The sequence below is a fragment of the Linepithema humile genome, chromosome 7 (genome assembly GCF_040581485.1).
Source record: "Linepithema humile isolate Giens D197 chromosome 7, Lhum_UNIL_v1.0, whole genome shotgun sequence".
NCBI classification, from domain to species: Eukaryota; Metazoa; Arthropoda; class Insecta; order Hymenoptera; family Formicidae; genus Linepithema; species Linepithema humile.
Genome location: NC_090134.1, coordinates 13,514,652 through 13,528,243, shown reverse-complemented (window position 1 = coordinate 13,528,243; position 13,592 = coordinate 13,514,652). Strand labels below are relative to the sequence as shown.

General features: G+C 32.3%; 1 long non-coding RNA gene across 1 annotated transcript; it reads left to right on the top strand.

The window, feature by feature from the left end:
* Positions 1-4,426: 4,426 nt before the first annotated feature.
* Positions 4,427-7,439, top strand: LOC137000952 (uncharacterized). Its single transcript, XR_010891093.1, has 4 exons — positions 4,427-4,876; positions 4,944-5,116; positions 5,205-5,300; positions 5,691-7,439. It is a non-coding gene; the product is annotated as an uncharacterized lncRNA (long non-coding RNA).
* Positions 7,440-13,592: the final 6,153 nt, after the last annotated feature.

Below are 13,592 nucleotides of genomic sequence, written 5' to 3'. Positions count from 1 at the left end.
ACAAGTACACTGGTGCATACTGAAGAATCACACCATCCGTTTACTTCACGAATATATTCACCTAACTCTTCCCATAACCATTCAGCGGGACTTAATGTTAGAAACCATGTTGCAGGTCCGTAATGTTGTGTCATACAATTTAAATTATTTCGTGGTTTAAACCAGAATTGTTCCGTATTCCTTAGTGTCAAAAATATTGTGCTTAAATCGGATTTTAACAATTCTTTGGACATTGCTTCTAAATATTCTGCAGCTGTATAACGAACTTGTGGATTAGTTACATTCATTTTATGATAAATTCCACGATTGAATTGACGCATATTTGTATTATTTAACAAAAAGAATAAGTATTGTTGATTTAATCTATACTGTGGATATTTAGACATCAAACGACATTTAATAAATTCATGATCATGAAGCTTGACTTGCCTAGTTTCGTGCTGTCCATTAATACCAAAAGGATATAAATCTGGAAAACATAACAAATCCAAACATTTCTCACGATTATTCAAAGGTAAATCTTGGATTTTTAACATTTGATATAAAGCCGTTGCAGTTTTATTTGTTCTTTTTTCATATAATGGATATATAGTATATTGCTCATAATAACCATCATTTTCATTAATAATCTGAGTTAGCATTGCCTCATGCTGATTGAATGCAGCGATTTCAAGATTTTTCGTTCCCTGTATTTCGGTTTCTAAATTACTTAATGACACATGTTCCTCATGCAATATATCTTTTGCACCATTTTCGTCCTCTTGCATTTGGAATTCCAGATTATTTAATTTTTCCAAACATAATTCATTATGACTATTTGGTAATATTATTTCAGAATAGAAAGGATTATTATTCTTTAACCATATTAATGCCTCAAATACTTTTTTAACATTTACCATTTCTTCCCAGATAATTTTTGATTTTGTGGGAATACCTCTGACTAAGATATATAATTCATGATTAATATTTATCGCATCAGTATGAGAACATAATTTGTTTAATGTCTCTTGTATAGGAAGGGGTAAATGAAATGTTCTACCTTTAACCTTTTGTATCATTTGCCTTTCAGGTAATTTTTTGTTCATAACAGTTGTCATTTTAACAACAGTTTGAAATGCTTTAGCTCTTTGTATAAGAATTTTTTCAAATGTGTTAAGAGATGATATTACTTCAGGCACATTATTTGTAAAAAAATTATTCAAGATGCAATACGCAGGCATTAAACCTTGATAAAATTTTTGTTTACAATAAATACATATATATTGCGGATTAATTTGTTGTTTCTTCACGTGTGCCATTAAATTTTTCCAAACTGGAGTATCTATTTTTGTTCTAATAATTTCACAAACATTTTTTTTATAACAAAGTTTTTCGCATGACACACAAGCATAACGCGGTGTGTCCATTAAACGTCTTTTCAAGGCCTTAAACGCATTCTTATACTTTAAAAAGATATCATCATCACTCATAATTGCATCAGTTTGTTGACGTTTGTATAAATCTGCTTTCTCTTGTGCAACAATAACAGTTTTATTTAACGTTTCCAAATCAGCACAATTTAATGCTTCATCTAAATTCAACATTTTTTGATAAAAACTTATAAGTCGATAAATCGAACGCATCATATTTCTCACTTTCGGAAAATGAAGCGATAACGACAGATTTGGTAGAAACATTGCTTTACAAAGAGTGAAATTAGTATAGCAACTCTGTGCATGACCCAGTTTCATATTCGAAGTTTTTACTGTACATGTATGAATACTTTCTATTAGTGCAGGTATATTCTTTACTAAACATGTACTAACAGTTTCAAGAAATTTTTGATAACGTTCAATTAAAACTGGATTGTCAGTTTTACATGCAGTTCTGCACGTCCATGATTTTTTTGCTTGTGCTGTTATCAAAGGTAGCACATTAACAACTTTCCCTTCCATATTCATTATTAAAGATTTTTTTAAAATTTTATTATGATATGTAGACTCTATAAAATAATTTTCAGATGAAGCTGTATGTCTAGATATCCCACATAACGCATCTAATTTTTCATCAACTCCACAACACTTATCAACAAGAGTCAAACATACTTCTGATTTCTTTTTAAGCACAGCTAACATATTATACATCTTGCGAATATAACCGTTCCTAATATGCATACACCAACGTATTATTTTTTCGGCTTCTAATTGTTTTTCGATCTGGCCTTCGATACTTAATTTTTTTGAAATATTTTTAATAATTATTGTCAAAGAATTATGAAGTTTTATAGTGGAATTCTGACACCGAAAATTTTTATATTTTTTAATAATTTTATTTGCAACATTGCATTTATTTATTACAAATTTGCTTTTATTCTCTTTTTTCTTTCTTCTCTTTTCTTCTCGTCATATTGTCTGTTATTACAACATTTACGCTCTAATATTTTTTGTCTGCTTTGTTTATTTTGCGAAGCTATAGCATAATCTACTTCATATCGCATTCTTTTTGTAGCGCAATTATTTTTTAAATCATTTTCATATTGACGTCGTTTTTCAGCGCGATATTTTTCCAAATTATTTTTATATTGACATCGTCTTTTAGCATGATTTTCTTCAAAATTATTTTTATATTGACGCCGTTTTAGAACACAAATGTTCTCTACATTTTGTTTATATTGAAATCCTTCTTCTTGATTCTTATGTTTGTTTTCGTTTTTCTTACTTAATTGTTTTTTATATTCTCTATTATTTTGCAATCGATTAGCTGTTTGTTTTGCTGTTTCATTGTGACGTGCCATACGTAAACGAGTTGCTTCAGCTTCTCTTAATCTTATTATTGCTAATGGAAGCACTTTTTGAGGAACACCATAATTTGAATCCTAAGGGAAGTGCTCAATCACATTAGATTCAAAAATTTTTATTAAATGCGAACGCATTAAACTGTGGTTATACCTCACTTTTTCGGGTTTAATGTTAAATAACAATGAAACTGCAAAAGCTATTGCAAAAACACCGCAATCGCTATTATTCGATTGATTTTGCACTATAGGAAATTTGACAGGTCGCTCATCAAAAGGATAAGTTGGAAATAATTGGTTTAAAAATTGTTTATAATTTTCGTGCAATCTTTTCATATTTAATGAATCATAGATAAATAAATGTTTTCTATCATAATAACTACATACCCAATGATTTGAGCCAAATAATATTTGTATATGTTTATTATTTTCTGGTACAGGTTCTATATGCTGAGGAAAATACAATTTCCACGTTCCTTCAGGTCTATAATCTGAGCAATTTTTTAAAAGTTGCTCAAAATGATCTATATCCGTATCGTTTAACCAGTCGCCTCGAAGAATAATATCTTTCTGATCTGATGACAGAGTCATCTTATTTCTTATTTTTATAGACATTTTGTTTTATTAAATATATTATAGCTTTATAGGCGCACAGCAGCCTTGTATTGGCGCACAGCAGCCGGTCTTTATAGGCGCACAGCAGCCTTGTATCGGCGCACAGCAGCCGGTCTTTATAGGCGCACAGCAGCCTTGTATCGGCGCACAGCAGCCGGTCTTTATAGGCGCACAGCAGCCTTGTATCGGCGCACAGCAGCCGGTCTTTATAGGCGCACAGCAACCTTGAATCGGCGCACAGCAGCCGTTCTTAATACACACTTCTTCAAATCCTGAAATGTAAAACAATTATTAATAATATATTAATAATATATATATTAAATAAAATTATACAAATATTTAATAAAAAATGATTACATACGCTGTTTTTTATTATTTATTAAAATTTTATTTTATTTTATTTTTTATTATTAAAATTGTAAACTAATTTGATAATAAAAGTGTCACTAATACTATTGAATTAATAATATTGACTTACTATACAACCACTATACGTGAGTCCTCTTATCACTCCAAGAAACAGACGAAATATCCTATCAAACAGATTTGATAAACATTACAATATTGTTTTAAGCGTAGTAAAACAAGTCATTTTGCAAGAATCTATCCGAAAAGCGTGACAATAACTCACCTTGTTTTTACGCACAGTCTATCCAATCCTATTTCCAATGAACAAGGTCGACCTAAAATTTAGTTATAGGAATTTATAATTATCAACTATTATTGGAAAGAATGAAGACATGCTTAATTTTTTTTTAAAAACTATAAACTAAGGATTCTTAACTGAAGAGAATGACGTGGATCACCGAAAAACAGCGTATGTAATCAGTTTTTGATTAAAAACATAAATTGCGGAATTTAGGAAAAATACAAATGCGATTATAATTAAGCATAATTGATTAAAATTGTAAATTAATTAATGTAAAATAAAAACGGAGCAAGGTTAGCTGGCTCTTGTAACCTTAACAAGTTTTTTAAATTATTTGATAATAAAAATGCCACAAATACTATTAAATTTAATACTTACTGTACAACCACTACACGTGAGTCTTCTTAAAAACCAACCACGTGAATTTTCTTAATTTCTGAATTTTTACTCTGTTATTTACTTTTGAAGTCAGAAAAAAATAATATTGCATCCTTGTTTATTTATACGAGACACTACGTGTCTCTTGATCTTAAGGCCATCCCACACAAAATGACATAACTGCATATGCATAGCATAAGACCGTTTCGACCAATGAACATCTAAAATAAAGGCGCCATATTGATTTACATAGCATGCTCATTGATCGAGACGGTCTTATGCTATGCATATGCAGTTATGTCATTTTGTGTGTGATGGCCTTTACACTCTACATACTTTTGAAGCCTTGTTTTGTTGTCATCACGACGGTTGTCATAGAAAAAAACATCCTTGTTTATTTATATCAATATGGAAGGTAACCCAAACTCAAGAGGGAAGGAAAACGGAGAAATTAGAAAAAAGTAAGTAAATAATAATTATATAATAATAATAATAATAAATTAATTATATAATAATATATTTTTTCAGAATGGCAAAGTTAAATCTGACAAATTCTGAAAAAATATTATTGGAGAACCAGTTAGACGACGATATACTTCAAGACGTCGTTATGGAAGAGTCAACAGATAAAGATAATAAAGATAGTATGCAAAAACAGATTAAAAAACTACAAGAAGAATTAAACAAATTAAAACAAAAAGGTAAAATACATTACATTATTATAACAATTAACAATAAAAATACAATATTATATATATATACTAAAATTTAAAAATATTTACATTACAGTTAAGAATAAATCAGAAAAAGAAGAAAAAGAACAGAAAAATGAAGAAAGGGACGAAGGACAGGAACAAATAGAAAAAGGACAAAGACATTTTACAAGTAAGTGTTAATAATTGAGGGCACAAATCAAAGAAGTCGCTCAATGCTCGAAATCCTGTGAAAGTATTGTCCAAATGTTTCAGAGCATGAAAATTTTGAAAGTCGCATAATTAATTTTTTTTAATATAGGCTTGTAGAGAATGACGAGACAGAACTTTTTTCTATTTGCAGTTTTTTTGTTTGATGCTTATTTTTAATCTCTACAAGCCTATATTTAAAAAAAATTAATTTTGCGACTTTCGAAATTTTCATACTCTGAGACGTTTGGACAATTCTTTTACAGGATTTCGAGCGCTGAGCGAGTTCTTTGATCCGCGCCCTCAATTAATAATATAATAAAAATTAATAATAGTAAAATAGTATAATATTAATAATGACATTTTTTTATAGAACCAAGATGGAACAGGGGCAGAGGCCAAAAAAGATATCAACAAAAAAAATTCCGCGGAAACGGAAAAACTTTTATTTTTAATAATTATTAATTTAAAAAATTAATTTTAAAAATAAGAATAAAGATAAAAATTTAATCAGAAAAAATTATGTAAGTGATATATATATGTAGAAATAAGAATAAAGATAAGAATTTAATCAGAAAGTGATGCAAGTGATATGTTTTAGTTATTTTTCAATAATCATATTAAAATTAACATATTTATTTAATTTTAGAATATTATTCTTACTTGTTCGTAAAACATAAATTGCAATTACCTTTCATGCTTTGAATAATGAAATCTGAATTAAAATCTGATTCGATGTAGAAATAATTATTTAAATATTTTGTTTAAAATAGAAATAAGAATAAAGATAAGAATTTAATCAGAAAGAGCGATGCAAGTGATGATATTCTACACCAAAATTTTACATTTGCAATAGAAGTTAAGTAAATTGCGCAATAATTGAATGTTGTCATCACAATTGTTAAATATTCAACAGACTGGAGATGATGTATCAAAATAAGTCCACAGCATGTTATCCATATATTTTTAACTTGTTTTTATATCGGCATAGTCGATAAAAATGTGTAGTTTTCATGGTGCTTGATGGAAATATTAAAGCTTGATTTAAATACCGGCTTCTAATATGAAAATAGTTCTCTTGCTCTTATTACTTTGTTTAATCTGTTTTATTTTAAATGTATGATTAATATAAAATTATTATCACAATTTGATTAAAAATTTAATTATATTAACTTACATTTTGTCTTTTTTTGTGACTATCTAGAAAGATTTGGAAATATCTCCGTCATCTAATATATATTATATGTCGGAATGCCATATCATTTCCCATTTAAAGCCTCTGCAAGAATAATTTCTTGATTAAAAATAAGCATATACATTTGCAACACATTCTATTTAACTTCTATATACGAAAAATAAAGATTATATAATATGAGAGGTTATATGGAATTTTACGAGCAACATAATTTGTCCATAATTTTTTTGGTTCTAAATAATAAAATATTTTAGTTATATTTATACTTAAACTTACATAATATTATAACGGGACATTCTAAATGGCATAGAATGTGTTTGATGATGAACGACAAATAAGTCTGCCATGCAATAATATAACCGTCTGTAAAGCGAGACATGATCGTAAATAATATCTTCTTCCCTGAAAAGTGTTTTCAAGTATAACTACCGTGTCACTTGATACTCCTTCTTTCTCATACACTTATTTCACTTATAATACACTTATAACGAATTTTAAAGATGTGTCAAAATAAGCGCGGCTTTGGTGGCGCTACAGTCACAGATCTGTGACTATAGCGCCACCAACACAAACCCAACTACTAACATCACTATAGCCATCTACTGTGAAAAATGTTCATTGTACATCCTAGAAATTGAGATATTTTTGACATTTCGACTTTGGACTTTTATATATTTATTTATAGAGCACGTAGAGCAAAAACAAGCATACTTTTCTTATATATTTTGGGCTATCGATTGAGACTATTATTAACTCGATCGGCCCAGGCATTATTGAGTTCCGATAATCTCGGCTCTCTGGGTTCTTCGGGCTCGCGTAAAGATACACGTCGGTCTTGCGCTGCGCGTGAACTTGGCGCGAGACACTACCGTGTCTCTTGATCCTGCTTGACCTCACACGGAACAAAACAAAACAGAACTGACGAGTCGTTAGAGACGATACGGGCAGACTAACGATATACACAACTGCCATCTTTCGTAGACCAATGCATCGAATAAATAAAATGTTGTATTGAATATTTCACCTGTTAATATTACAGCTTTTTATGTTAATATATTTCATATAACTTTTTTTAGTGTAAATTAATACATTTTATTTTGAGTTATATTAACATACGAATACTTAAAAAGAAAAAAAATAACATTTAGTTTTTATGTTATATTAACACAAGACAGTAGTTATTTTAACTTAAGCTATTTTTGATAGAAACATTTGATTTTAGTAAATCTGTTTACTTTCAAATATATCAAATTATCATTTTTATAACATTTTTATGTGTTACATTTATGTCAACTTTATAAATTAACACTTTGTGTATGTTTTAAAAAGTGGAATATTTTTGTGAGTACTTTTAACACAACCATTTTAAATAATTAACATCAAAGTTAATTTAACATGATTATTTGAAGATTTATTTCAACGTCTTTTAGAATGTTAAATTAACTTTGAGACATGTTGATTATTTAAAATGATTGTGTTAAAAGTACTCAAAATAATATTCCATTTCTAAGAGACATACACAAAGTGTTAATTTATAAAGTTGACATAAATGTAACACATGAAAGTGTTATAAAAATAATAACATATCAGTGGTATGTTAATTTTACATTGAAATAGTAATCAAAATATGGTAACACAAGAAAATTTTAACATATGGACGCACAAATTTTTACTGTGTACAGTCGAATAAACTGAAAAGAAGTCAGTTACGGATACGAAATATCAATTGCAAATGCAACCTCTTCTAATAATTAACAATTAATAGAGTGCATTGCACGTAGAGAAAAATAAAAAAAAGAAAAGCAATCTTTTGTGCGTATCTTTACGCAACATTACAAGTATTCATAAGTTTTGTAAAAATGCGTATCAATTATTTTTTCTCTTTTCTTCATTGGCAATGCGCTTCATTCATTGCAGCAAAAGATTGTAATTACAGATTTTACATCTGACTCCTTTTTAGTATATTCAACAATGTATCCCGATTCCTTTCTAGTATATTCAATGTATCCTGATTCTTTTCTAATTTATTCAATTATCAATAAGTATATATTTAATAAATTAGAAAGAAATCAGATACAATCGTATAAATTGGAAAAGAGTCAGATTCAAAATATCTACTGCAAATGCAATCTCTTGTAATAATGAATTAATAGAACGCATTGCCGATAGAGAAATAAAAAAAATAACAAAAGGAAATGCAATCTTTAGTACGTATCTTTACACAACATCACAAGTATTCATAAGTTTATAACAAAAGTTATCACGAATTAGGTTAATTTTATATATCAATGTAGTGTAAAAATTCTAATTGATTATTTTGTTTTTCTTTTTTCTTCATTGGCAATGCGCTCTATTCATTGCAACAACAGACTGTTTTTGCAGAAAACATTTTATATCAGAGTCCTTTCTAGTATTTAATGTATTTTGTTCAATAAACTAGAAAAGAATAAAATACAGTTGAATAAATTAGAAAAGAGTCAGATGCAGAATATCTATTACAAATACAATCTCTTGTAACAATTAATATTTTATTTTTACGCAACGTCAGAAGTATTAATAAGTTTAATACACAAGTTATCAAAAGTTGAGTTAATTTTATCAATGTTGTGTAAAAGTTCTTATTCTTATTGGTTATTTTGTTTTTCTTCTTTCTTCATCGGCAATGCCAATTCATTGTTACAATAGACTTTATTTCCTCTATTTATTGCTGCAACAGACTGTATTTGCAGAAGATATTTTACATCTGACTCCTTTCTAGTATATTCAATGTATCCTGACTCTTTTCTAATTTATTCAATTATTGATAAGTATTTATTTAATATACTAGAAAGAAATCAGATACAATCGAATAAATTGGAAAAGAGTCAGATACAAAATATCTACTGTGTAAGCGTTACGTTAGGTAATTACGCGATGCGTACGATGCACCACCGATGGGTACGGCACGTACATCTACGACCGACACTATTCTCACAATAGCAATGGCGATACCGGTAATTACATAAATGTCCACTCGAAGTTACTTATCGAGGATCTGTCAGGATCAAAAGGCAGGACGGTATATTAGGTGCAAACACAATAATACAATAACGATATTTATTAATATCATTAACACTCGCGTACATACATCGTGGTACTGATTACCGAAAAACACGACGGACGTGTTGTCACACGAACTGCTCAAACGGCAATTGCCCGGCACACATGCCGTGACACGCTCAAGGATCGCCTATTGCATCAGCTAATCCTGATTGGCCCTTATTAAGGATATTCCTAGGCCTAGGTCGCTAGACGCAGCGCATTAGATAACTCGCGCGTGGTCGCGAGAACCGCGGGAAAGGGGGTACAGTGACGCTCAATCGGCGGCGCTGCACATCATTGCTTACAGTTCGGCCAGCCTGCATTTACATTCGACCCGAATGTATTCTGACCCTAAAGGGTTTACAAAATAACATATTGCAGGAACTTAAAAGAAATTGGAACTGATCAACAATCATATAAAGTTTAAGTCACATGAAATAGAAAAACAAAACTTGCGTAAAGATAGGACACGATAGTGTACTCAAAACAGAAGTCAAAATTACATAAGTAACAAAGGGAGAATTCCCAAATATAAAATATGAAATATCTGCTTTAGCAGAAACGCTGATATACTTAACCTAAATACAAAAGTATAAACGCTAAAACTTAGGTCTAAAGAAACGCAATCTTAATTCAAATACAAATTTAAACTACAAACTAAATGACTGGTTTGACCCACGGCTTGATCCGATCGGGAGATAGTATCGAGTTATAAGGGCGAGGAGTTATATTAAAACCAGGGATGTCTTGTATCACGTAACGGTTATTATTTAAAACTTTTGTAACCTGGTGTGGCCCTTTATAATTTGTTTTAAATTTTTTGTCCTCTCCGGATTTAATTATTGTATTGCGGATGAGAACGTAATCCCCGACGTTATACTGAGTGGGTTTACGATGACGTTTATCGTAATAAACTTTGTTGTAATTGCGGATCTTATTTGAGACTTCATAAGCGATTTCACGACAAGCGTCTCTTTCTTTGTCACAATCCAACTCGACTTTAGCGATCTGATTTAAAACACGCACAAGATGTGCATTGTAATGATTCCGGGCATCATACCCTAAAAGAAGTTTAGAAGGGGTTGACTTTAGTGACGAGTGATAGGTGTTATTAATGACGTATTGAATGGCTCCAATTTTGGAAAACCATGACGTCGGATCATCGATAGCCTTTTTGGGCGATGATTTTAAGAATCTATTGACTCGCTCTACAAGACCGTTGGCCCAAGGAGCTGCAACAGCTACTAAGCGATGTGAGATGTTTTTAGAGTCTGTAAACTCAGAGAATTCACGAGAAGTAAAAGCCGTTCCTCTGTCCGAGACAATTGAGGAAGGATTTCCAAAAATATCAAAAACTTTTGTGAAATTTTTTATCACTTCCATAGCTCCTGTTGATTTGACTGGAAACAGCCAGGTGAAACGAGTGAAGGCATCGATTAAAAGCAAGATATGCTTATGTCCTTCAGATTCGGTAAGAGGACCGAAATGATCACAATGCATGATCTGCATTGGATACGATGGAGATTCTACTTGCTGAATTTCTCCTTCACGGGAATGAACCGATGAATTTAAAATCAGACAATCTAGACAATTATCTAGATGATCACGAACTTTTTTACGTAGGGAAGGAAACCAGTAATTCGAAGAAATTCCTTCAACCGTTTTATCAAAACCACAGTGGGCTTGCTCATTGTGATAAATCCGAATGATGTTTTGAATCATAGATTCTGGGACAACAAAACGAGGTTTGTCTGGTCTTTTTTTGAGGATGAGACCATCTTTAAGGTCGAGTAAGGAGAAAACCGATCGATCCGATAACCGCGAGAGACAATCCTCTATTTGAGGGAACGGATATTTTTGTTTCTCTACCCGATCGTTCAAAAGCCGCAGGTCAACGCAGACGAAGAAAACCGTTCTTCTTCCGCACCGGAACAACCCGCGCACAATACGGCGATGAACTATACTTAACAATATTTCGGGTTAACAAATCATCGATTAGTTTACGCATCTTTAAACGCTCATTAAATGCGAAACGTCTTGGCGCAAACGCATATGTTGAATGATCTTTCAAGTTTACTTTAACCGAGTAATTGTCTTTTATTGGCGTGACCTGAGAATTATCAACCTCAGTCAATACAGTTAACAATCTATTTTTTATTTGATCATCAAAATCTGTTCTTAATTCAGCAGATTGAAAGTCGTTTTTCAACGGCTGCTCAATAAAGGAATTAGCGAAAGCTATTTGACGGAAAAACTTTAAGTTATTTTCCGCGGTTTTTGCAGAAGGCAAAATAAGGATGCTAATGTCGTGTTTATTAAGAAAGTCACGACCTACTATAAATTCAGCATTGAAGACATTATTATGTAAGACATTTAACTGAATTTGTCCGTTGAAATCTGGTAATTTCTCAAAACAAACAAAAGAATTTACAAAACCAGTTGTTTCAATAGGAAGACCATTTAGGCCAATCCACGTATCTGAATTATTATTGATTAAAGTATTTCGGTTAAAATATTCTTGATATAAGTGAGGACTTATAAAAGAGACTGGACTACCAGAATCTACGAACGCTAATAAATCGCACGCAATATTATTTAACGAAACAATCTTTACAAGAGGAGGATCAGATATCTCCAACCTTTTTTGTTGAACCACACAAGCTACCGTTGAGGAAGAGGAAGCATCCTTTGAAGGCTGTCGATCCTCTGCACCGGAGACTGTAACGGGTGTTGGTTTGACGACTGGTTCGGCTGCTGCGACAACGTCAGAAGTCGGTGATGTAGAAGACTGCTGCTCTTTTCTTTTGAGCTTGTAGCAATCAGCACGAATGTGTCCTTTAATTTTGCAATAATTGCAAATTATGTCTTTGTGCACTTTTGAAGAGTCACTGTTCCTTGCAGAAGTGTCACTATTCTTCACCGAAGTGTCATTTGAGTCTTTCACTTTCCTTTTGAAAGGCGGTGACTGTTTTCTGTTCACGTCACACATAACCGTGATGTCGTACATGTTTTGCAAAAATTCATCAACTGACTTAGCTCTTAATGAAATGGCAGTTGCTTTTAATGATGTACTACCAATTCCACTAATCAAAGCGTTAATCACATCACAGTCAGACAGATCGAGATTCTGCATAAGCTCTATTTTATGAAGAGCATAATCTTGAAATGTTTCTTTCGCGAAGTTCCACTTACGCGCTTCGACTTTCTGCATGGTCACAAAGAACAGGACACGACGACGAAATCTATTCGTTACTGCTTGTTTGAGCGATGACCATGAGTCGTTAATTGTTCCAGCGTCCAAATCGAACCATTTACGCGCGGATTTTGTCAGCTTGCTAGAAGCAGCTAGCAAAGTGACGTCATTAGATACTCCATGTATTCGCGCGATGCGTTCTACTTTCTTCAACCACAGTTCCACGTTTTCTTCTTCCGATCCACTGAAACTGGGAATTTGTGACGCCAACAAATTGACTGCTTGAGCGGCTGATGCCGTCGAAAGAATAGAACCACCTCTTGACAGGCCAGAGGCGTTAAAGTTCGGAATAGCACTTACGAAACGATTTTGCCCACTCGTAGGATCAATGTTTTGATCAAAACCGTACGGTGAAACCGGCGGGTTAACGGGCCTTAGTGAGGCTTGCGGAATAACCGGCGGAACAACCGGCGGAAAAACCGGCGTATTAACGGGCCTTGATGAGGCTTGCGGAATTGCACTAATCGCAACTAGCATTTGTTGCATCATCGCGCACAAACGCGACAATTCACTTTGTGACGGCGCGGCTGAGTCACTCGGCCCGGCAACGGATGTTTCGGCACGAGGATTTTGCGTCGTTAAAGCGGCACTACCCGCACTAACCGTAATGTCACTTCGCGGAAACGGACCAGCCAATGACGGCGGTGGATGAAGCGAATCGGTATTTTGCGGTGGCGAGACACTGTCCGTAGAAACCGCACTTTCATTTAATTGTTCATTGTCCTGAGACGATCCATGTCGTTCGT